General features: G+C 47.2%; 1 long non-coding RNA gene across 1 annotated transcript; it reads right to left on the reverse strand.

Moving 5' to 3' along the window:
* Positions 1-3,995: 3,995 nt before the first annotated feature.
* On the reverse strand, positions 3,996-25,213 carry LOC103672336. Its single transcript, XR_571150.2, has 3 exons — positions 23,561-25,213; positions 5,244-5,356; positions 3,996-4,099 (listed from the first exon to the last, which is right to left on the reverse strand). It is a non-coding gene; the product is annotated as an uncharacterized LOC103672336 (long non-coding RNA).
* Between the last annotated feature and the right edge of the window lie 91 nt (positions 25,214-25,304).

A 25,304-nucleotide genomic window follows, 5' to 3' on the forward strand; every position in this document is an offset into this window, starting at 1 on the left:
GGCTTCCTCTTAAAAATGGAAGCAGCTCTAGTATCCCCCATGACCCCTTCTCTGAGCCACATACCTCACACGCCCTCTCTCATTCCCTAAGACAAAGTTCCCTGTCTCCTGGCCATCCTAGGCCCCTCCTTTGAATACGTTCCAGTTTATCTCCTTCCTAGAACCCAGTAGAACTCGGTACTCCCAGAGCCTCAGACCAGACTGGAGGCAAGCAGAACTCTCTCCCCCTCTCCTGGCTTAGACCGCGGTGGCAGTTTGGGCAGCCACATCAAACTCTTGATTCATTAGGACCCTGCTGATAGATAAAACCCTAGGTCCTTTTTATAGTTGCTACTGATGATCTTTCTATGTTCCTATTGAGAATTGCTGTGGGTGCTTCTTTCAGGATGCAATTATAGGACCCCTCATTGTTCCTGTTCAAGTTTATCTTGTCAGGTCTAATCCCACGAAGGTCTTTTCAGATCCTGGTTCTGTCATGAGAAGAATTGATCACGCCTCCCAGCACTCCGTCTTCTGCCAATTTGATGGCCCTGCCATATCCTTTAAGGGCTCCAGAGGAAATCTATTATCTCCCCATTTGCCTACTAACCACCTGTTGTAGCCAATCTCCAAAACAGCACCCAGTGATCCCCACCTCTTAGTATCCACACCCTTGGATAGTCCCTTCCTACACTGTACCAGGATTGGTCTGTGTGACCAATAGGATACAGCAGAAGTGACAATGTTTCACTTCCAAGATTCTATCTGGGGCTCTCTCTCTCTCTCTATCCCTATCTCTATCTATCAGAAGAAAGCCATGTCAGCCCCATGGAAAGGCCCCACCTTGCAAGGAACCAAAGCTTTTATCTACAGCCAAGTGGGTGAGTATGGAAGAAAATAGACCCTCCAGCCCCAGTCAAGCCTCAAGGGATGGCAGCCCCAGCTGACATCTTGACTGTACCTTTGTGAGAGAACCAGAACTACCCAGTCAAGCCACTCCTAGATTCCTGAACTTCATCAACTGTGAAATAATAAAAGTTTGTTGTTTTAAGCCACTCCATTTGGGATAATTTGTTATGGTGCAATGGATAGCAAATACACATGCGCACGGGGAGGAGGAGCTGATAATGACATTTCAGGTCCCCAAACGATGGGCACGATGCATTTTAAAAGATTACTCACATGGGATTAACTCTTTTCTCTTCCTTTCCAATCCATGTCATCTGCTCATTAGCCTAGGGTCTTCCCCTCCTCCCTGTCCTCACCCTAACCCCACTATGGGAGGAGGCCAGACCCTCTAGCTCTGTCTTTGGGGTTCTCCTCCCCCTCCCACTTGTACTATAAACAAGAGATTATAACCCTCTTTTTCCTGACAGGAGGCTTAGTCCCTAGATACGTCTTAAAACTCAGGGACATTTTGGATCTGGTTTCAGGTGACTGCCTAGTTTAGGGTTTAAAAAGAGGGAAAGCTGCTTTCCCACCCCACTTAAGTCTGGAGCTTACTCCATGATAACCTGAGCCCCAGCCCAGGTTGTCAGAGAACCATTCACTGGAAGTTCAGACATCAACACAGCAAATAATAAAGTGGTAATCTGACTACCCATTTGTTTTCCTCCCTTGAGACCCTCATGTTGGGGAGGCTGGGTGTGATGGGAGGCAGATTTCTGGCCATAAGCCCCTCTTTAGACCAAAGCTTCCAAGCTGGTGAGCAGTAAGTTTTGGGTGTGTCTCTGATACTGATCCCCTCGAGCCTTGAGGTATTGATCCCCTCAGTCCTTGGATCAGCCAAGCAGAGCCCGGGACAGCCAGATTCCAGGCCAGTGACCTTTGGCTGTGAGCAATCTCTCAGGGTTTCCCCAGTAGACTGTACAAATATTAACAATTTCCATCACTGCCATCATATGGGAAAAAAAGGGTCTTCAATGCTGCCCTCCACATATATCTTTGAACGACTTCCCTACATACTCTGTCTTCATTCAAGTCATTGGTAAAAAATGCTAAAGAGTGCCAGGTCAAGGACAAAAACCCAACCACCAGAAATTTCCCAGCGGGTGGACATCGAACCATTCATCAACATTGCAAATGTTCATCTGAGGACTACCCCACCCAGAGAGCTTTCCATCTATATTCCCTCTCTCTCCATCTGGTCTGCAGGGAGGGATATCATGACATATCTTGTCAAATACTTTGCTGACGTTGTAATCCCAAATGAATTAATGGATTAAGGTAATCATGATCAATGACTGATCACATATAAAAAGAGAATCATGCAAGCCTTGTGTACCTCCTGATGAATGTTTAATACTGCCTATGCAGAGGGATGCCAGTTACTCAACTACTATCTCTCAGCTCCAAGCCCCTTCCCTTCGGGCTCTGAGATGCTGGCACTGGATCCCTGGGAATCACCTTTTTCCTTTACAGGTTGACTTTATGTTCAGCTCTGCCCATGCAGACACTCAAAGAGACCGGAATGCAGGAGAAGGGAGAAGGGACTTCGTATTTCTTGCTGGCTTGCTGGATTCTAACACCATTGCTCCAGCACTGACCCTTCATTGTCCCCCCTCGGAGGACCCAGCAGCAGCAGCTGGGTGGTAGCCACCTGGAAATCTGAGCCCCAGCTCTGCTGTTCTAGATTCTGTCATCCCGACCTCTTCCCCTTTCTCCCCATCCCTAGGGATGGTGACTGAATCCTATAACTTTTGCCTCTGCTTAAATGCCCAAGGTGGTTTCTGTTTTCCCTAAGGACCCCTAAATGGTATAGGACTTTGCCAAACATCAATCTAAAAAAAGGGGGGATGGACCTGAATCTGATCAAATCTCTATATCTAACCATCGTTTAAGACACTAAATTTTGTGGGGCGCCTGGGTGGCACAGTGGTTAAGCGTCTGCCTTCGGCTCAGGGCGTGATCCCGGCGTTATGGGATCGAGCCCCACATCAGGCTCCTCCGCTATGAGCCTGCTTCTTCCTCTCCCACTCCCCCTGCTTGTGTTCCCTCTCTCGATGGCTGTCTCTATCTCTGTCAAATAAAATAAAATAAAATCTTTAAAAAAAAAGACACTGAATTTTGTGGTAATTTGTTATGCAGCAACAGACAACTAATACAGGTGTGATGATAGTGCTATGGTTATGGTTTTCTGGGGGCACAGTGAAATACTTACATAGTGTCTAGGATTTGCTTCAAAATAACGGGAGGGAGAGGGAGAGAGTATGGTGGGGAGTGAAAGAAGACGGGCCACGTGTCGAAAATTGTTGAAGCTGGGGGATGGGCATGTTAGGTTCCTTATGCTATTCTTTCTTTTATATTTTCTGATTGTTAAAAGTAAAGTTTGAAAAAAGTTGCTCAAGTTCTATAGAGCTGCCAGAGGGAGAAATTATATTATTTGACCAGATTTGTTCTTTGTGAACCCATGTTGGGTCCCAGTGATGCTCACTTATTTCCTAGATACAAATCACATATGTAACAATCCATCTTCCTATCTTGCATGGAGAAAAGGGTGCTGGTCTGTCGTTTCTCTCCCCCTTTGAAAAGTGGAATGGTGTATACCCCTCACCTATCTTCAGGAACCCTTGCTACTTTATGATTTCTCAAGGACAAGAGACGGTGGCTTGGGGATCTCCTCCACAAGTGGTCTAGGACTGTGAGTTCTCTGTTCGGCCCAGAGCAGGGAACCAGAGCAGACAGGTGAGTTTGAGTAACTTCTTCACCTGTCTCACACCTCCAAATCCATGTTTATATTGCCAAAGAGAAGGGACAGGAGCAAACAGAAGACAAAGAACTCTGTTCCACCCATCCCTGAAAGACATTATACCATCTTCCACAAGCTCCACTGAACCTAGAACACAAATATATCAGGAAAATGGGAATCAAAGAAAGAAAAAGACAAAATGGAACATGGACAGTGTAACATTCAAGGCAAAGTGCATTAAATAGTGCAAAGAGAGTCATTTGATATTGATAAAAGTTATGATCAATAATGAAATCATAGTCCGGTCCATGAACTTTAATGGACCGGAGAACATAGTATTGAAATATATTAAGCATAAACTCTTAGAAGTGTGAATAGAAATTGACAGAAATGCAATTGCAGTGGAAGACTTCAGCATACTTGTCTCCGTTCCTGTAAGATCAAGAAGGCAAACTTAATAAAGCGATAAGAGATGCAAACCGTATCATTAATAGCTGAATGTCTAATTAATAGCTAATGTCTATTTAAGACATTGAACTTCCTGCCCTACAAACAGAGACTGCACCTTTTTGTCAAGTGTCTGTGCAACATTTAGAAAATTGATCATATACCAAGTCACAGATCAAACTCTAGTAAATTCCAAATAGCTGGAAGCGTACAAATTACCTTCATGTATAAAACTAGAAACAAATAATAAAAGTTTACAAAACAGATTTTAAAAGTCACCATTTGGAAATGCTTTTAATTTTATTCAAGTAGTGGCTCTTTTATTCCTGGTTTTCTTTTTTGCTGTAAATTTCACAAAAATTCCTTTCTGTTATCCTTGATGTTTTAGAAAGACTTGGCTCATTTGGCCTTCTAGTTCCTCCAACTGTCCGCTCACACCTACCAGAGTGGGCATTTGCTTTTTAGACCACTCTGTATCCACTTTGTCTTCTTTTAGTAATGATGCTTAATTTCCGTCTGGGGAGCCGCGTTTCCCCACTCAGCTCATGGAGAAAGCTGGTGTTGACTTCACCCTGTCCCCACCCCCATGTGATGCCAAACTGATCAATAAAAGCATTGCAATAAAATCCCTGACCACAGTGATTTGTTCAGGGATGACCACATAAACCAATCCAGCCAATGAGATATTTGCTAGAACTGCTGGCCTCCATCTCCTGCTGAGCTTGAGCCTGGGAGCATGTGAGTCTGGAATTGTTGCTGCCGCTCTCATAGGAGGAGCTCTTCTGCGAGCATGGAGCCAGCACAGACTTCTATCCTGTGCCCCATGACATAATTTGAGCTCCTGAATCGAGCCATCCCTGAAACTAGATACCCCTACACTCTTCCAAAAAGTCCCTTTTAGTTTAATCCAGCTTGAAGAGGGTTTTCTGTTTAGTTGTGTCTTGTCTTCCTTCTTTGAACCTGACCTTTTAAGCCTGATGTCTTTAGGCATAGTTATTTTAACATTCACTGCATTATGCAGAATTGAACGGTCTAAACTGTGTTTTGTTTCGTTTTTAGAACGTCCTAACCCTTTTTTGACCGGTCTTCCCCAGAGAGGCTTATGCCATAAATCATTCGTATCACTCACCAAATTCGTCAATGATTCTCATCTTTTTTAGAACGTTTAAAATCTCTTTCTAAGTCAGTGCTTTTCACCTGTGGGTCGACTCTGGTGGACTCTTCTGTAGCTGCTCTGTTTCTCTGAGAGACAGACAGACAGACAGACAGAGAAGAGATCAGAATACAATTAGTCAGCCAGGTTTCTCTGAGGCAGGAAATTCTGCCGGCTACATGTGTCATCACACTTGATCTTACAGTAACCCCATCAGAGCAGTATTTAAATGTTCATCTTACAGGTGAAGACAGCAAGTCACTTGCCCAACATCACTCCCAAAGTAAGAGAGGGAGCCAGAGGTCAAAAGCAAGTCTGCCTGACTCCAAAGCCTTTCCATTCTTTCTACTACCCCAAACTACCCCCTCTGGGCTATTTCCTCAGGAAGACACTCGGGCACCTCTCAGGGTCAAGTTATGAGAAGCAGCCCAGGTGGGCAGGTGGGAGTTTGAGGAAAGGGTGGGAGGGGTTGACTCAGTTTCCCCAGGGAAGAAGCAAGCAACTGGGGACCCAGAGGTCCCAGATGCCCCAGACATACACCTCTGGGAATGTGCTGAGTTGTCCCAGCCCTGCCTCTGTGGCATCCTCCAGACAGCTGTCCGTTTCAGACAAGCTGAGGGACCCAGAGCCTATGGCTGGTACCTTACAGGAATGTGGAGGAGAATGGAGAGAGGGGGTCAAATGTGGCTGCTGCCTGCTTTACCCCCACCCCTATATGTCTCCACACCTGGGACCTGACCATGCGAGAAACCGCCCACGCTGGGTGGCTATCACTCCCTCACTTCTGTTCCCACACACAGAGCTAAAGCTTTTGGCTGGACATCCCCAGATGCAGGACAGAGATCACCTTCCAGCCAGCGGCCCAGACCCTGAAGTCTGGCTCTTCGCTGTTCTGTTCAAATAGGGACTCTTAGACAAGCACCGAGGACACCCTTTGCAGGGAGGGGGGTGTTCACTTGTTAGAGCGACAGGGCTGCTTGTTTTATTTAATGACAATCAAAGTTGAAGCTTGACCATGAACTTCTGTTCCATTAGTCCCAAGGATGCCTTTGTCAGCCAACAGTAACACATCCCAGAATGCCCAAGGCCCTGGACCCTCCTGTCTGTCCCAAGCTCTCCTCCACCTCCTGAAACACTGCATCCAGTCCCCCAGCAAAAGAAGCCTCTCTCATCGCGCTCATGCCAATAACCCCAAAACGACTACCTTCTATGGGACATCTATTACACCAGGCACTTTACATACATTGTCGGTAATGTGAACACCAGCCCTTCTAGGGTGGGCAGGACTGTCCTCATTTTACATGTGAAGAAACTGAGGCTCAGAGAAATTAAGAGATTCAAAATCATAAGGGTGGTCAATAGGAAAGTCAGGACTTGGTTCCAGGTTGGCCAACCCTCCCCTTTCCGCTGTTGTACATGTCACTGGAGGGGTCACAAATGGACTCTCATACCAGCTAGGCCCCTGCAGCCAGGCACAGACATGCAGTGGAGGGGTGGCTGGTCCGTGCCCTGTAAGCCCCTCCAGTCACCTGCAGCGTTACCCATGTCGATGTGGGTCTGCCCCGCTAGACAGGGAGCATCTCTAAGAGCCAGGTCTAACCCCTCTCCCGTCACATGCCCCCACATCCCTACATGGGGCTTTGAGTCGGGACGTGGGGACATCTGCCTTCTTTGTGACTGCGCAGCATCCGTCCTTGGAAAAGCTTCTCGTTCGGAGAAATTCCCTGTCGCTTCTGCCTCCCCGAGTCTATTTCAGAACTCGGTTCCCAGGCTCCCTTGCGGCAAGGACGCAGGTGCAGGGCCTGGGCTCTGCCCTGAGAGCCCCCAGCTCAGAACTGAAGCCTGGGCAGCCACAGGCGCAGACCTCTGTGTTGTGGGCCAGCCCTCCGGGTGGCCTTAGTTACAGGGCCAACTTCCCGTGGTAGAAGAGACGGGGCGGGGTGGCAGGGGAGTCTGCTTCTCCCCCTCCCTCTCCCCTCCCCCCACTCATGTTCTCGACCATTTGCTCTGCTCTCTCTCTCTCTCTCAAATAAATAAATCAAAACATCTTTAAGAATAAAAAATAAAATAAAAACCACCCATCACCCTGGAGGCTGGAAAGGAGACTCCTCTGCTTGGTGCGCTGGCACCTGCTCCTCTCCCTGCCTTCTCCCTAGAGGTCGGGGTCGCTGGGCAGCCTTCATCGCAGCAAGCAGGACACAGCCCATGGCGTCGTGGCCCCTGGCACTGCGCCTGGCACATGACACCCAAGGAAGTCAGCTACTGATCGCTATGTTGCTCCTGCTCCTGCTTGCCTGCATCCCAGGATCCCTTGAGCTGCCTTTTGAAGTTCCCATCCATTAAGTTCTTTTCATGTGCCCGGCTCTGCGAGAGGGCTTTACAACCATTAGCACATCGACTCTTCAGAGCGCCTTGTAAGGTGGGCAAGGTCTTCAGCATCTTGCGATGAGCAGACTGAGGCTTGGTGACATGAAGTGGCTTGTCCAAGGTCACAGTCTGAAGCAGCAGGGTCAGGCTGGTACCCAGGACTGTCTGACTCCAGAACCCGCACGTCCTACCCACTCTACACGGTGCCAAGGGTGGCGGGGGTGGGGGTGGCATCTGGCCTTAGGAAGTCTGGGTGCCAGCAGGGCAAGCCAGCCAGCTCCCATAAGCCCGACTGGGGTTGTGGGGATTAACAGCTGCACAGGCTGGAGCCCCAGATGCTTTGGTTCAAAACAGGAAGACTTAAAGCTAATATTCTTTTCTCTCTTAAAAAGCAAATGTTATAAAGAATTTCTGACCACCTGCGGCTCTTGTCTGAGGCTACACAATGGCCTGGACATTCCCTACTCTCGAGGGCTCTCTCAAACTCGAGAGGCTCAGAGCAACAGCAATCTTTGTTTTCGCTGGGGGAGCCGGACCAAGCACCGATGGTCCCCGTGATGGGCTGACCGCATCCCCCCCAAAGTGCAGATATTGAAATCGGATCCCCCGTGTGACAGTATTTGGAGGTGGGGGTCTTTGGGGGTGATTAAGTCATGAGAGTGAAGCCTTCGGGAAGGGGATGAGTGCCCTTGTAGGAACAGACCAGAGAGCTGGCTCACCCGCTTTCTCACACCACATGAGGATACAACCAGAAGGGGGCAGTCTCACCAGAACCCGAGCATGCTGGCACCCTGACTGCCAGCCTCGCGCACGGTGAGGAATACATTACTGTTACTTATAAGCATTTATGGCATTTTGTTACAGCAACTCAGACTAAAACAGCCCCCCGTCCTCAGGCCCTCTCCCCACGATCTTCATCTTCCGGGGAGGGGTTGCCTGCCGGGCAGGAAGGGCAACCCAGGTAGGGAGCAGCTCCCGCTAGATAAATCTCATCTGTTCTGACGGCTGGTGGTCCCCGAAGACGGGGGTCGGGGAGAGAGGGAAGGCCAGTGAGGAGGCTGCGAACGTTCTTCCTCGTGGCGTGCGGAGCCTGAGTCGGGGGCCCTGACACAGGGACTATTTGAGGAGGGGGCAAAGCTCTGCTCAAGGCTTGTTAGTGTGAACATGGACTGGGCCGTGGAGAGACACAAAGGAGCTGTCAGGGATGTGTGCCCTCTGCACGCAAAGGCCAAGGTTAAAGCTCCTTCAGGCTTGTAAACTGGAGGCCACAGGCTAAACCCATCTTCTATGCTTTGTTTTTCTGGCAAAGGGCTTCTCCCCTCCCTCAAAAAAAATTATTTTTAAATTATTTTTAAATTATTTTCTAGCATCCTCTAATTAAGAGATTTCAAGGTCTAGCGAGCCCCAGGGCTTGATGAGTACTTGGTCCTGTAAGAGTGGGAAGCGTGAGTCTACTTAGGCAATTCAAGCAGGTATATACGCCTTTACCAGAAACTCCCTCCTGGACAGAGATTCAAGAGAAATTGCCAGGCAGAGCCGGAAGGAGAAGATGAGTATCTCTGCTGCGGGGCTGTTCGAGGCAGGGGGCAGGGAGAGGGGAGGCTTGGAAGCAAACTAGGCTTCCATTGCTGAGGGATGAAGAAATGTGGTGGACCCAGCAATTAGAAGCAACAATCTCGAGGTGTATACAGCAGCCTGGATAGATCTCTAAAAACATAAAATGCTGAGAAGGGAAAAAAACAGAATTAGATTTTTAGCTCAATATTATCTACATAAATTAAAATCCACTCACATAAAATAATATGGGTTTCATAAAATCATAAAAATAAAAGTAAGTGCATTGAGCGTGTCCGGTGCAGAGGAAGGAGGCAGCAGTGAACAGGGAAGTCACAGAGAAATCCCCTCAGCTCCCCTCGCGCGGGCCGAAGATGCATGTCAGGAACCGAGTAGTGTTGCGAGTTTCCTGAGATTGAACACCCGAGTTTCCTGAGATTGAACTCCAAAAGCCTGGAGAGTCGTCACTTAGGGGCCAGGGGAGAGGGACTAAAGACTAAAAGAGGAAGGGCCCTACTATTTCTCCACAGGAGTGACCAACGACGGCCCCAGACCCCCTGTGCCATGCTGTCAAGGACCTTACCTAAGTCTGTTCATTCCTTCCTTCCTAAGGATAGGCTTCACCTCACAGCTGTCTCGTTCATCAGCCCTGCTTTTGGCAAGCTCGTGGCCTGATGGAGAGTCTGGAAAGTGACCAGGCACATACAAGAACATCCAACGCAGGGGCGCCTGAGTGGCACAGCGGTTAAGCGTCTGCCTTCGGCTCAGGGCGTGATCCCGGCGTTCTGGGATCGAGCCCCACGTCAGGCTCCTCCGCTATGAGCCTGCTTCTTCCTCTCCCACTCCCGCTGCTTGTGTTCCCTCTCTCGCTGGCTGTCTCTCTCTCTGTCGAATAAATAAATAAAATCTTTAAAAAAAAAAAAAAAAGAACATCCAACGCAGCCCCGAGAGTCAACGAGGCTTGCCGAGGGAGGGGACAGCCCAGCAGACCCGAACAAGGGCACAGGCTCACTGCGCAATTCTGTCTGTGACTTGCCCCGGGGGACTTTTGGCAGGTCCCTTCCCAATCTGAGCTCCTTTGCTACAATGGAAGAAGACCAAGTTCTAAACTGGTGGGCGGGGAAGGTTGCTAAATTGTGGGGTTCCACGGATGTACCTAAGGAGCCACCGTAACATCCAGTGTGACCCCGCAAGGCTCCAGACCCCCATCCCAGCCTCAGTTTACTTTTTGTGATGGGACCACAGAGATGTGTGGTCTAGGTCCCCCTTCGAGGAAGGGGGTGGTGCCCCTGCTGCCCACAATGCCCCTTCAGCATCCACGGAAGCTGCAAAGAGCCACCATCAGAGGACACGCCCTTCCCAGGGTAGCCCACCTCCAGTGACTGACCAAGGAGGCTGGTGGAGGAAAGGCTCTGCCATCCTGGCCCCTTCAGAGAGCTCTGGGGACCACCATCAGCTACAGAGCCCCCTTGGGGTGAGCCTGGGCTGGCCCACCCTGACTTCTCCCTCTGCCCCATCCTGCTTCCTCCCCTCCCTTCCGAACGGTTCTCATCGCACAGACCCTCCCAGTTAAACACCCCGCACACTGAACTTGTCTCAGAGCCTGCTTCCCGGAGAAGCTGACCTGAAACACTATTCAATAGAGCAAAATCTGCCTAGAAAGTACCAGAAATGAGCATATCAGTGTTATTTGTTATCGGTCAGTGGTTGTTAGTCCACTGCCAAAAACTCACAAACATCAGACCCAGCAGACGACATCCCCCTGGGGCCTCCACACCCCGAGAGAAGAGCCAGAGAGTCCATCGTCACACGGCCCTGCCCCACGGCGCGCAGCTGCAAACCGCGAGCCGAGGACCACCCGGAGTAGGCGTTTCTGAACCGCCAGATAATAGTTTTCATGTTATTTTCTATAATAAGCTCTCTGGGGTATTTCCTAGTGGTTTCATTTCTTAATTACTCTCACTTGGTGCAGAATTATTGATTTATGTGCACAGTTTGATTTTTTTTTTTTCCTGCTTCGGGATATTGTTTTCTAGGAGAGTCAGGGTTACACGAAAAGCTGAAGAGGTCCCAGCCCCCGGAACCCCCAGGGCCTGGCAGGATTTGTTATAAAAAATAAATAAATAAAAGAGAAAAGAAAAGAAGGGAAGCAAGTCAGGGAGGTGAGGGGGGCATCGTAACATCAATCCTCACTAATGGAGCACTTACTGCATGCCGGGAGTCGAGCGGAGAGCTTGACAAAGTATGAGCTCAGAAATACCTCCATGTAATACCATTATATGGAAGAAGAAGATTGGGAAAGGGGGGGGGGTGCTACTGTAATATCCAGATGTTGAGGAACAACATCTGGCACCATGTTGGACGGGGCATGGCTAAGGAGGTGGACCCCTGTGTCAGCAGCCGGCTGCAGAGGGCTGTGCTCCCCACTGTGGACAAGGGGTCCTTGGACTTACAAAAGAAGTTCACGTTCCTGGTGTCCTGGAAGCCACAAATGGCAGTCCTATGAGATGGGTCTTTAATAATCCACCGTATGCGTGTAAGACGGAGGCTCAGCATAGTTGAATGACTCGCCCAAGCTCCCAGAGCTAGAAAGTGGCAGCGCCAAGACTCGAACCCACCATCCTTCTGACTCCACAAAACCCATACCACCCCCAGCTATCCGGTTCCACAAAACTCTGGAGGCCAAACTCAGGTTCTAGCTGCCAATCTTGGAAGGGGTGAGATAAGAAGAAAGGCCAGTTGAAACCGACTGTGATCAGCGAGTGTGGCCTTCTGATGAAGTCACCTTTGGAGAGACCCTGAGGCTTTATGTGAAGTGTGGGAGCCAGGTGTCTGAGGGACCCCAGGTTAAGGGCCTGTCCTCAGCAGCTCTGAGTGCAGAGGTCCCATGATCCAGAAGGCTGGGTCAGCCCCCGAGTGCCCTGACCCCATCGACCCACCATCATAATTTTGCCCCGAAGAGGAGGGGCAGCTCTGTCATGGAAGCCCATCCCCAAGTCAGGACAGCCCTGCTCCTGCCAGCACTAGGGTTGCCATAGCAACCGTTGGAGGCAGCTGGATTTTCACTAAAGAAGAAGAGGGAGAAAGGTGGGAGGAGGGACGGGGAGGAAGGAAAGTCTTGGAGGGTGTTGTGATTCGCCTCATTCTGTCCCCCATGCCTCCCCAGGGAGGGGGAAAGGGGCCCGAGTCGGTTCAGAGAATTGGGAGCACAGAGGGTTACCGCAAGACTTCCCAGCTACCTCACACTCGGGCACACAGAGAAAGTGGTCGAATTTGCACAGCGCACTGGGGTAACTTGGAACTAACTTGGAAGCATCTACAGGGAACTGGGTGGAAAAACCATTCCATTTTCTTTATATTATATAATTTTGATAAAAGTATGATGGAATGGGGAGAACATTAAATATTGAATATGTATAGAACTTTCCAATAAAATCTTTTCAAAAAATTTAATGAGAACCTTGAGCTTTCGTCCATGAACATATTTTTTTCTTTTAATATCAGGCTTTACACGTGAAATGGCCATACGTAATTCCTGATGGGGCTTTTTAATGAGGATCCCTTGAAATTCTTGGAAGTCGCTATTGACAGGAAACTTTTGTTCACACAGTACATGATAAAAAATGTAAAAGCATTTTATAACCATTCAAAAATTGGTTTTCAAGTATAATACTTGAAATTATATTAAAAGAATCTAACAGCTCTTCCTTTTCTTTCTGTGACAAATGTAATGTTGAAATTTCTTGTGATAATGTGAATGGATTGTGAACCCAAACGTTTTGTACCAAGTACTTTAAAATCATGATGAAGTTCTAATTTGCAGAGTGTGCGTGTATCGTTGGAACTTTCTCCTTGCAGCGAACATGGATGCCATTAAAAGGGCAGATTACCTACAAATGGACTTAAGCCGCTATCTTATATAGAGACAGGGGTTTGGAGCCTTCTCCCAGAAGGTAGCATCTCTACCCTGGAGATCCTACCCAGCTTCCTTATCGCCCCCTTCATAACTTGGCCTGCATTGGACTGGGCACTGGCCTCCTCGGAGCCCAGGAATATGATCTTCTCTTCCAAGTCCAAGGACCGCTTGTCCACAGTGGGGAGTACAGCGCTCTGCACCTGGCTGCTGACACAGGTGCCCGGGTGACGACACACCTCCTGGGTCATGCCCGGCCCCACGTGGTGCCAGATCTTGCTCCTCAGCATGAAGCCTACTGGAACCACAGTGCCTGCTCTGCTTCCCTCTGCGAGACCAGTATGCCTGGGCCCTGTCTGGTAAGGGAACCAACCCTCCCCGTTTGCCTGGGACTGAGACGTTTCCAGGGATATGGGTTTTGTTTTTTTTTTTCAGCACAAAAATTGGGAAAGCCCCAAGCAAACCGAAATGAGTTGGTCATCCTGCAGGGCCACCTGAAGGCTATAACAATCAGTTTCTCACTGCAAGCCTATAACCATTCTCTGCACACGTGTGCGCACGCACACACACATGCACATTGGAGGGCTCTGGGTTAGAGCAGTATTTCTCAGCCCTTCATGTGCATGTGAATAACCTGGGAATCTTATTAAAAATGAAGATCCTGAATCAGTGGTCTGGGGGGGCCCAAGATCTACATTTCTTTCTTTTTTTTTTAAGATTTAATTTTTAAGTAATCTCTGCACCCAGTGTGGGGCCCAAACTTACAACCCCAAGATCAAGAGTTGCACGCTCCACCAACTGCGCCAGCCAGGCACCCAGCATTTCAAACAAGTGCCCAGGTGACGTAGATACAGCTGGTACACGGACTGTACTTTGAGCTGCAAGGGCTTAGATCACAACACTAAAACCAGAGACAAAACTCCATCACTGTGTGAGGATATCTGTAGCTGGCGGCCCCAGAAGAACCAGCAAGAGAGCAGAGATGGGCCACCGAAACCCTTCCCCCACATTTGAAAACCAACCGTTCCCAAAGACCCACATATTTGGAAAATTGCTCTCTGCATTATGACAAGTGTCATTTATGAGGACAGATTTCCCATTACCCCTAGGCCTCTCTGAGTCAAAATCAGTTGACACCTGCTCACAAGGGTCATTACAGAGAGTTTCAGGCAATGGTGAATTCATCAGGCAAAGTCCCCGACCTCGTGGTGTTTCCAAGCTAGCTAACGAACAGTTCGTGCAACCAAAGCTGTGTGCACGTCTCCATTCATTCCCGTGTTCACTCGTTTATTTACCAAATAATGCCCGAGAACCTATGTTCTAGGTACTGAAGAAGGATGCTAAGTGTGACCCCAGTACGGCAGTTTGGGGGAACACAAAATGCTAGATACATGGGATGACCCTCCCATTTGAAAATGACTAAAATATCTGTTATAAAATAAGAAAAATCTTCTTCAATGTAAAATAAGCTGGCAAGAAAGTAAATAATACACGAGACAAAAAATGCAGGGAATGAAGGCAAGAACCAAAAAGGTAAGGAGAGTGGCAGCTGCGTTTGCCCAGAGAGCATTCACTGAAACCTGAGAAACATAGCTTTGGTTTCTCTGGTGTCCCAGGGTTAAGCTGACAAAGCCCAGGGTCTGCCCAAAGTGGAGAGTCTGATAGGAGTTCCTCCCCTCAAATAGCTGAGACTTCCAAGGGCTACCCTCTCAGGCTAAGGACACATGAGAAATACCAACAATCTCCTCCTTCATGGGGACTAGGAGAAGAATGGTTTGTCTTAAAGCTGAGCACTAAGTAGCAAATGGAAAAAGTACTACTGAGAATTTGGAAGCCTCAGGCAGCCCTTACACTGTTTGTAACCTGAATTCACACAACCTGGGTGGTCCCCAAACTCCACAAACCAAGAATTTTATTTACCATGGTTGTTGCCAGTAAGTGGCCCCAGTGGCCTGGCAGATGCAAAAAATGAAAACAAATATTCTTTGGAAGAATTCTCTGCAATCCCAGGTCTCACAAATTTCCATAAATAGAAATCCAAGGAAAAATGCACAAACCACATACAAAACTAACCAAATACACATACAAAACTAACCAAATACACAAGGAAACAAGGCATTCTGACCGAGAACCCACAGAAACAACTGACAACAGAACAAACTTGCAAGGGTTTCGGGTACTGGACTTATCATACAACTTGTAAAATAATAATGTGTGTTATTTTTTAAAGAAATAAAAAATAATATTGAAAATACGTGCAGGAAACAAGAAACAGTAAGAAATAACTAAACGAATTGGAAGAAGAAACAAAGTTAACATCTAGAAATGAGAAGTATTACAACTGCAATCAAATACTGTGTGTGCACGCTTAACTACAAATTAGACACAGCTGAAGAGAGAATTGGTGAACTGGAAAACAATTACCAAAAAAAATTACCCACGATGAAGCACAAGATGCAAAAAGATAAAAAATTAAAGGGAAAAATAAGAATGAAGAATAGAGTAAGTATGTGTAATATATGGCTAATCAGAATTCCAGAAGGAGAAACAAAATAGAACAAAGCAGAGGCGATATTTTTAAAACTAATAGCTGAGAACTTTTCAGAACTAATGAAAGTCATCAGGTTCAAAAGCCCAGCGAATCTGAGCAGATTAAATCAAAAGACGCCTACACTTAGATTCATCATAGTAAGACTTCAAACTCTGAAGTTAATGAGAAGGATTTTTTTTAAGTTAGAAAGAAAATATTGATTGTTCTTAAAAGGAGCATCACTAGATGATGGGTGGTTCTCAGCTGCAGCAATGGAAACCAGAAGAAAATGGAATGTTATTTCTTAACATGCTGAGAAAATAAATAAATGTCGACCTGAAATTCCATACCCCAAAAAGGTATCTTGAAAGATCAAGTGTTAGATAAAGACATTTTCAAATATACAAAAATTGAGAGTTTGCCACTAGCAGATCCTCAATGAAAGTTGTATAATGGAAATAAAAAGGAATTCCAGAAAGAAGTTCTAAGAGGAAAGAAGAAATGATATGGGTAAGTCTAATCAAATATTAACAAGCTTAAATTATATAAAAAGTAATGTATCAGGAGAATTTTTAAAATATAGAATTAAAATACATGACAAGGGACTTCTGCTTCTGCTCATGAGGGATTAAACAGCTTCAGGATTTTCCCTATCACCATAAGAAATAAGGAAAATATACCAAAAGGTGGGGGTAGGGAGAGAGAGAAACAAATGTTTTCAGACATTGGAAAACAAACAGCACAGGACTGTGCCCTGAAAGAAAAGAAACAAATGAGATGTGCACTATGATTGTCCCAGCAAACTTCCTGGAGACAGTTTCCAGATGGCAGTTCAGGGACAGGTAATGCAAAACAAAGGACAGTGATCTCACTGAGTTGAATAGATGGATATCAGGGTTTAAGGAGATCAATGTGGCTAAAATTTGTGAAGCAGCCTGCCAGAGAAAAGGGACATGCACAGAGAGAGAAAGAAAGAGAGAGATCCAGAGAGCTGAGGGGTGGGGGCGGGGGGGGGGTCTCTTTGAATCTTTGAATGAGTACTGATCTGTACATGCGTAGGGGGAAACTCTGTAAGGTCAAGAAAAAAACCACTGGAAAGTAGCAAACTAAACAAGTCCAGAAGCCCACACAGAGAGGGGAATAGTTCGTGTTCCCACAATGCAGAGTGGGGACACTTCACAATGCACAAGACACTGGATAGGGTCCTTAAAGGGTCAAAAGTTAGTAGTTGGCCCTAAAGCAGCTCTGCTTTGGGGCCACCATAACAAAACTTAAAATCATCCCTTGAAAGGATCAGAAGGATCCCCAGTAACTTAACTGTGTGCCAGAACAAAGTCCAATACTCTATAAAGGATCCACCAAAATCCAGCACTCAACAACAGAAAACGCATAATGTCCATATGCCAGTGTATTGCTTCTTAGCCCTAAATGCACCCTTCTTTGCCCTGCTTTGTGATACTGGAGCTGGACCCTGAATACTTGGTGCTATGCTTGATTTTGTCTGTAAAGGCTGCTGAGACAGGTGGGGAGGTGTCACTGCAAGATCATTGCTGAGGAAGAAGTTTCTCTTCCTGGTTCCGGTGTAGTTTATCCCCACAGCTGGCATTCGTTCTCCAACAAGCTCTCCAAACAGCTAATAGACCACTTCCTGAACAGGCACTGGCCCCCTGGGACCCTGGCCTCCTGGTGACCTGACAGGTAGGTCCTGCAGATCAGCTAGGACCCATCTGTCTCCTCTGATGAGTGTTTCAGCCATCGAGTAGGTTGCTGAAATGGAAATCTCTGGCATAACCCTCTGGCAAGTTTCTTCTCCACAGGCAGGCTGTGTGTTCATATGGCAGAGACACCCTCTCCAACAAGGTCTGACTCAAAGGGGGCAGGGCTGCAGATGTCTCTTTCAAGTTCTTCATTTCCTCCTGTCAACACTCCCTCAGCCCTAGAGGAAGGGCTTCCTGCATTCGTTATTCCTATATTCCTTAGAGTCCTCCTCTACCCCTTTTAGAATAAATTAACCACCTTGGACTAGTTAATAATTATTTGTATTAAATTGTCCCTGTTCCAATTACTGATGAGATTTCTGTCTTTACCTGGCCCTTGACGGCTATCTCCAGCATCCAATCAAAAATTACTAAGCATAGAGAAAAGCTCGCATTGAGTAAATATGATCATAACCAGGAGAAAAATAAATTAATTTTTTAAAAAGACCCAGAAATGGTTGAGAGGAAAGAATTTGTCATCAAGGACTTTGAAACATTAGAAATTGTGTACAAATGTTCAAAGATTTAAAGGAGAATATGAATACACGGAGGATATAAAATGGAATTTATAAAATAAAAGGACCCAAGAGTCACATGGAGATGAAAAATACAAATCTGAAATGGAAAAAAAATACGCTGAGTGGGATTAACAGTAGATTAGATACTGCAGGAAATAAGATTAGACAGATTGCGAATGTAGCATTAGAAGCCATCCAGATTAGGCACAGAGAGGAAAAAGGCTGGGGGCGGGGGTGGAATGAACAAATATCAGTCATCCATGGGACAATGTCAGGGTCCCTTATATATGTAACATCAGAGTCTTGGAAAGGGGAAAACAGGAAAAAAATATTTGAAGAAAAAAAAATGGCTGAAACTTTTCCAGGTTTGGTGAAAATCATACACCCACAAATCAAGAAGCTCCATGAACCCCAAGCAGAATAAAGATAGAAAAACCACACCAAGACACATCATTATCAAAGCTTCTAAAAAGCAGTGATAAAGAGAAAATCTTAAAAGTGGCCAGAGAAAAGAGATATTGTATATTGAGATATTGAAGGGGGATATTGTATATTGAGATATTGAAGGGGGAAAAAATTAAGAATTATGGAAGACTTCTCACAGAACCAATACAAAGCAGAAGACAATGAATCAAAATCTTTGAAAACGACCTGTTTAGAATTCCAAAGCCAATGAAAGTCTCTTTCAAAAATGAAGGCAAAAATAAAGACTTGCAGACAAAATCTTGGGAGAATTTACCATCAGTCAGCCTCCACGGCAAAAAAAAAAAAAAAAAGTAATAAATAAAAAGCTCTCCACTGGGGCGCCTGAGTGGTTCAGTCGGTTAAGCGTCTGCTTTCAGCTCAGGTTGTGATCCCAGGGTCCCAGGATTGAGTCCCATATCGGGCTCCTTGCTCAGCAGGGAGTCTGCTTCTCCTTCTCCCTCTGCCCCTCTGCCTGCTTGTGCTCTCTCACTCTCTCTTTTGCTCTCTCTCTCTCTCTCAAATAAATAAAATCTTTAAAAAATAAATAAATAAATAAATAAATAAATAGTTCTTCAGGCTGAAGGAAAATGATACCAGGTGGAAATTTGGATTTGTACAGGGAAATGAAGAATGCTCAACAATAAAGAGGAACAGACCACTGGTACATTCAACATGAATGAATCTCAACCGTCATCTAAGTGAAAGAAACTAGACACAAAAGGCTACATATTGTATGATTCCATTTACACAAAATTCAATAAAAGGGAAAACTATAATGACAGCAGTAGTTCAATGGCTGCCAGGGGCTAGGAACAGAGAAAGTAGACTGGCTACAAGAGGGCACAAGGGAGGGTTGATAGAGAGGTTTAACTCGACAGTGTGATGGTGGTTACCTAACTACACATTTGTCAAAAGTTATCAAATGGTTTTTCCACCGGAATGAATGTCTGAACTGTCATACACACTAGCTGCATGAAATAAAATCTTTCCTAATTAAAAAAAAAACTTTATCAAATGGTATACTTAAAAATGAGTGAAGTTTAGGGGCACCTGGGTGGCTCAGTTGGTTAAGCATCAGCCTTCAGCTCAGGTCATGATCCCAGGGTCCTGGGATCCAGTCCCACATCGGGCTCCCTGCTGGGTGGGGAACCTGCTTCTCCCTCTCCCTCACCCTCTCCCTCTGTGGCTCCCCCTGCTTGTGCTTGCTCTCTCTCTCTCTCTCAAATAAATAAATAAAATCTTTTTAAAAAAATGAGTGAGGTTTACTGTATGCAAATGATAACCTAACAAAGTTGATTATTTAAAAAGAAAACAACAGAAGACCATATATAATACTTTAGCTTTAAAAATGCATCACAGCGATCACTGAGAAGTTTAAAAGAAGGCCAATGGAATTAAAGTGTATTTAAGGGATTAAGTGTGTTTTCCAAGAGAAGGGTAAAGATATTGATTAACTTTAGATTTGGATAAACGGAGAAAAGAATTTGTTATTTCTAAGGTTACTACTAAAGGAATAGAAATGGATATGCAATTTCTAATCAGTGCAGGGGAGAAGATGTAATAGATGAAAAATAAATATACTAATCAAAAGAAGGGGTAAAAAAGCATATAATAATGGGTGAGAAAAACAGGAAGCATGAAATAAGATGGTAGCTATAAATTCAAATACATCAGCAATTGCAAGACATGTATATGGGCTAAAAGCTGGAACCATAAATTAAACAAATTCTAACCAAAGAAAGTGGGTGTTGCTATATTGACATCAGACAAAATGGACTTCAAGGCAAAAGCATTGCCTGGTAAACATGAACACTTCGTGATGATAAAAGGTCACCAGAAATACCTAACAATTTTAGAATTGTATGCATTTAGGGGCGCCTGAATGGCTCAGACAGTTAAGCGTCCAACTCTTGATTTCAGCTCAGGCATGATCTCAGGGTCACAAGATCGAGCCCCGTGTGGGGCTCTGTGCTGCACGTGGAGCCTGCTTGAGACTCTCACTCTCCCTCTGCCTCTACCCCTGCTTGTGGACATGCTTGCTCTAAATAAATAAATAAAATCTTAGAATTACATGGATTTAAAGATAAAGTCTCAAAATCATAAAAAAACGACAGAACTTATGTGGAAATAGACAAATCCACAATCATAGGGTGAAATCATTAACAAACCTTTCTCAGTAATCACTAGAATAAACAGAAACTTTTTTTAAAATCAATAAAGGTATTTTGCCAATCTGTTCTAACTTGACTGGATGAATGTATGTAACCCCCATTGTCAATTACTGCAGAAGATCCTTTCTTTTTGATCACTGCCCCCAGGTCATAGCTGGGAAGGACACTGAGGCTCAGGGTAAATTTCAGATTTCTCCAGCGAGATGCAGCGGAACAAGGTCTCCAGTTGAGTCTCCTGTCACCTAAATCCCTAATTTTCTACTTTTCCTGGATGGTTCAAAATGCCTGCTGCTTCCCTCGGTGCAAGGGCCTTGTCCCAAAGCCATATCCGGCTTCCCAAAGCCAACTCAAGGCCAGGGTGACATTGCTGAAGGCTGAGGTGTTACCAAAGAAGGAAGAAAGCAGGAAGCAACGCAGGAAGAAGGCATTGTTGCCTGAGGCTGTGATGCTGAAGTTTGCCCGCGGAGGAGGAAGCCTCCAACAGTTGGGTGTGGTTGGCTGGCTGTTTCTAGACCCGCTCCAGGAAGCACCGAAACTCAGGCTTAAGAAAACTCTGTAATCTTTATGCCTGCAGACAGTGGGCTTCCCCGGGGCCTTTCAGAGGAAGAAAATGTTCTAGGCCTCCCTGCTAAAAATGATCTTTTATGAATGGAAAAAAAGCATGAATGCAGGTACCCTAAAGGGGGCAGAAAGGCCAAGTCCATGTAACCTAGAGGTGGTGGCTGAGCAGCTGGCTTGGGGCCACCCCAGGAAGCCCTTTCCCCAGGAAGTGAGACGATCTTGGGAATATGGCCCAAGATGGCAGGTCAACCCACCCAACTTCACTCCTTAGAGTTAGTCCTCCAAGGGCACCTGGAGTCTTCAGGGACCATCCTGCAGGTTAGCCAGTTGTCCCTATGCTTAGCAGTCATTCCACGGGCATTTCTGGTTGTCCTCCCATTTCTCTCCCTCTAATTAGCCCTCAGTTCTAGGCCATGGATGACAAGAGGACAGCATCGGCTGCCATGTTGTGTCATTCTGGTGTAATTTCGCGCATTGGGAACAGTTCAAATTAGAAGAGCTTACCAAGGGGCGCCTGGGTGGCTCAGTGGGTGAAGCATCTGCCTTTGGCTCTGCTCATGATCCCAGGATCCTAGGATCCAGGCCCACGTCAGGCTTCCTGCTGAGCAGGGAGTCTGCTTCTCCCTCTGCCCCTCCCCGATGCTTGCGCACGCGTGCACGCGCTCACGTGCACTCGCACGTGCACGCTTTCCCCCTCTCAAATAAATAAAATATTTTTAAATGAATAAATAATTTTAAAAAATAAATAGAAGAGCTTACCCGAAAAAGCATTTGTTCAACCAATGTTCGTCGAGCAGCTATCCTATTCCAGGCACATTGCTGGGAACTGTGGGCAAAATGCTAATGATGACAACGCTGCTGCTGCGGCTGACTCTATTATGTCACAGCCAGCGTTTCTTGAGCACTGTCTGCGTGTCGAGCGCCATGCTCTGCACTGACGCCGTCTCCCGAGTACCCTCTAAGGCAGGTATTATAATGATTATCTCTGCATAGATAAGGACGCCGGGGCTCAGAAAGTTTAAGTTATGTGCACAAGGTCACACAGCAAGTAGGGGCAAAGATGGGACTAGAACCTAGGACGTCACTTTTTATCCCAATGGTCCCCAAGTGAGTACGACCCAACTGCAAATACAAGCCACCTGCGGGTTTCAACTCCTGGAAGCAAACAGCACAGGTAGACGGGGAGACATGCAGGTGGGCAGATCCGAGGTTTCAATGGAGCCCTTTGGGGCTTTGCAAAGGCTGGCTAGTTGTCTCTGTGTGCCTGAGCAGGCAGAGTCCCCAGGCCAGCCAGGTCCTCATCGTGGGCATTAGTTCCCCACACACACACACACACACACACACACACACACACACGAAGCCCACCCCACTGACCACTCAGCCCACGGCTTCAGCCAGACTCCCTGATGGGTCCCAGCCTTGGCCACCTGCCTGTAAAGATCTGATTCCAACCTGTTTTGCAGCCCTCAGGAAACAGGAAAGCATGTGTGTTCTCAGTATGTCTGCAAAGGTGCTTCTCCCAGACCTTTTCCTTCCCAACAAGGAGAGGCATTCAGCAGGGAGAAATTCTTCCCCAGGGAGGGATTGAGGTTTGTCCTGGACAGTACTCTCTGGGATGATAAGAAGTGGGACCCAGGGAGCCCCCAAGAGCACCAGGGAAGTGGGACCGGGAGGCTTGAGTGCTGTCGGTGAGAAGAGACTCGAGTGAGCAGGTGGGAACACACACACAGGAAACCTGCGATGAAAAGAATCCGCAGGACGGCTCCGCGCGTGGGGACGAGACCAGGAAGTAACTCCTTAGGATCAAAGCCATCAAAGCCCCACACGCAGAAGTGGGGCAGGGCCAGTCTTGCCTACGTGGTGCTGTGACAGCATTTCCTGGCTAGGAAAAGGTGCCTCTGTGTCAGCAGGAAACAGCCGCTGTAGAGGTGTGACTAACAGGAGGGAAGCATGCTTTGTAAACTGTAAAATTCTGTACACGTGTTTGTTCACTGTTATTCTCCTCCAGAGCGTTTACCTTGGAAATTGTAGCAAGTGGCCAGACAGGTGACGCACCACAGCAAAGAAACAGGGAAGTCAGTGTGGAGTTAGAGAGAATTGACTATGGTTGGGGCGGGGGTGGAGGAGAAACTAGGTAGACGTTGACTCCTGGAGCAAAATTCAGCTCAACCCCACAAAAGTTTTTGTGTTTTTTTTTGTTTTTTTTTTTTTTTGCAGGGGAGGGTGCAGAGAGGCAGAGGGAGAGGGAGAGAGAGAGAATCTTCAGCAGGCTCCGTGCCCAGCGTGGAGCCCGACACGGGGCTCAATCGCACACACCCCCGAAGGGAAATCAGGAGTCGGACGCCTAACCCACCGAGTCACCCAGGTGCCCCTCAACTCTCCGTAACTTTTCAGAACAGCCTGGGAAGGCATCCGGGGCCTCAGGTCCCACCCAGATCTCTAAGAGGGCTTGCTCACCTCTTCATGAAGGTCCCAGGCAAGTGAGCAGGTGGGGAGTACCTGTTTCGTTCACTCTTTCATCCATTCAACCGGTGTTTATTCGACACCTATTATGTGCCAGGTCCTGTAATAAAAGGTGTGATCGCAACTGTGGTAAATGCTATAAAGGAGATGTACACAGGGCCATCAGGGCTATAAGCAAGATAAACAAAGGCGAGACATGCGGCCGATAGTCAGGACGACAGAACTCATCTGGTGAAACCAAGAAGTGTTGTTAATTAAGCTGAGATCCAAAGGGTGAGCGGATGTGAATGAGGTAGAGAGGGGAGTGCGAGTGGCCCAGGCGTCTGTGCTAACGCCCCCGTGGGACAGCAAGTGGCATTAGCTTTTGTTGTATCATAAGCCACTCCAAAACGTAGTGGCTTAAAACAACAACCACTTTTTTTTTTTTAACCCACCATTTCGTGGGTCAGAAACTGGGGCTGAGCTCAGCCAGGCAGTTCCAACAATTCAGGTCATGTTGTGGCTGATTTTGGCCAGGCCTCACTCACGCCTCTGAGTCCGTTGCCAAGTCAGGGAAGAACTGACGGACCTTGCCTGGGGAGCTTGGGCTCCTCACTTGATGGGCTGCAGTCCCCAGCAAGCCATGCTGGGCTTCCTTCACGTGCAGCAAAAGGCTTCCGCCAGGCAGCCAAAGAGGACAACCACCGAAGCAACGTTTCATGTCTCTGGACGCACCACACTTGCGGTTGTCTCGTTGGCCAAAGCAAGGCACAGGGCTAAGCCCAGAGTCGGGCGTTAACAAATTAGGGGCTAGAGCCACCACAATCTATCTGTGTGTTCAAGGAATTGAAAGAAAAAGACGAGAGAGTGAAGAAGAGCGTGGTGTGGGTGAAACCGGGGGTGGGGGAACCAGGACGTGCACGGCCTCCAAGATGACAAGAGTCTTGGAGTCTAGGAGTTTGGTCTTTACCCTGAAAGCGGGCAAGCCCTCTGGCTTCTGATTCTCTGTCATGTGTAGCTGATCAGCATAAATAAATCCCTTGAAGACGGAACTGCCCTGGGTGAACTAGTAAACTGGACTTTCCAAGCTCGAGAAGCTGAGGACAGGATGTGGAACACGGTCTGCCCACCCCACCCCCCCGTTCCTGCCCGCCGCCCCCACTGCCATAAATGCCTCATACCTTCTCATCTCTGTGCCTTGATACCTGCTCCCCGCCCCCACCGTGGGAAACAATCTTCCCATGCCCCATGTTAGGCCAGGGCCTGCCTCTCCAAGACTCGCTTCAGGTAGCACCACCTCAAAGAAGCCCTCCCTGACTTCTCTAAGCCCCCGAGACCAAAGACACATCAAATGACACCATGAGGCCTTGGGGGAAAGCCTGTGACTTACTGCGGTGGCCTTGTGGTTTCTAGGACCAAGTCTGTATGGAACTCAGCCCTGCCCGTGTGACACACACCTGGGGGCATCGTGCTTCACCAGTGCTGTAACCATCTTTTTCTGTCTGCCTCCCATGAGATGGTGTTTCTTGAAGGAGTATCTATAACCCCAGGGCCTGTACACAGGAGAGTCAGAAGCACCTGAATGAGTGATCCTATCCTTACGCGGAACTTGCCTCCAAAGCCCCAGTCAATGTGATTAGCACCATCTGTCATGGCAGTGGAGGGACCAGCAGCTCCAGTGTCTCCCAGTGCCACCACGAAGCCACCCACCCAGAGGAGAGAAGCCTCCCCGCTCTAGGACAGTCCGAGGCGGGGCAGC

The sequence above is a fragment of the Ursus maritimus genome, unplaced genomic scaffold, assembly GCF_017311325.1.
Source record: "Ursus maritimus isolate PB19 unplaced genomic scaffold, ASM1731132v1 scaffold_23, whole genome shotgun sequence".
In the NCBI taxonomy this organism is placed as follows: domain Eukaryota; kingdom Metazoa; phylum Chordata; class Mammalia; order Carnivora; family Ursidae; genus Ursus; species Ursus maritimus.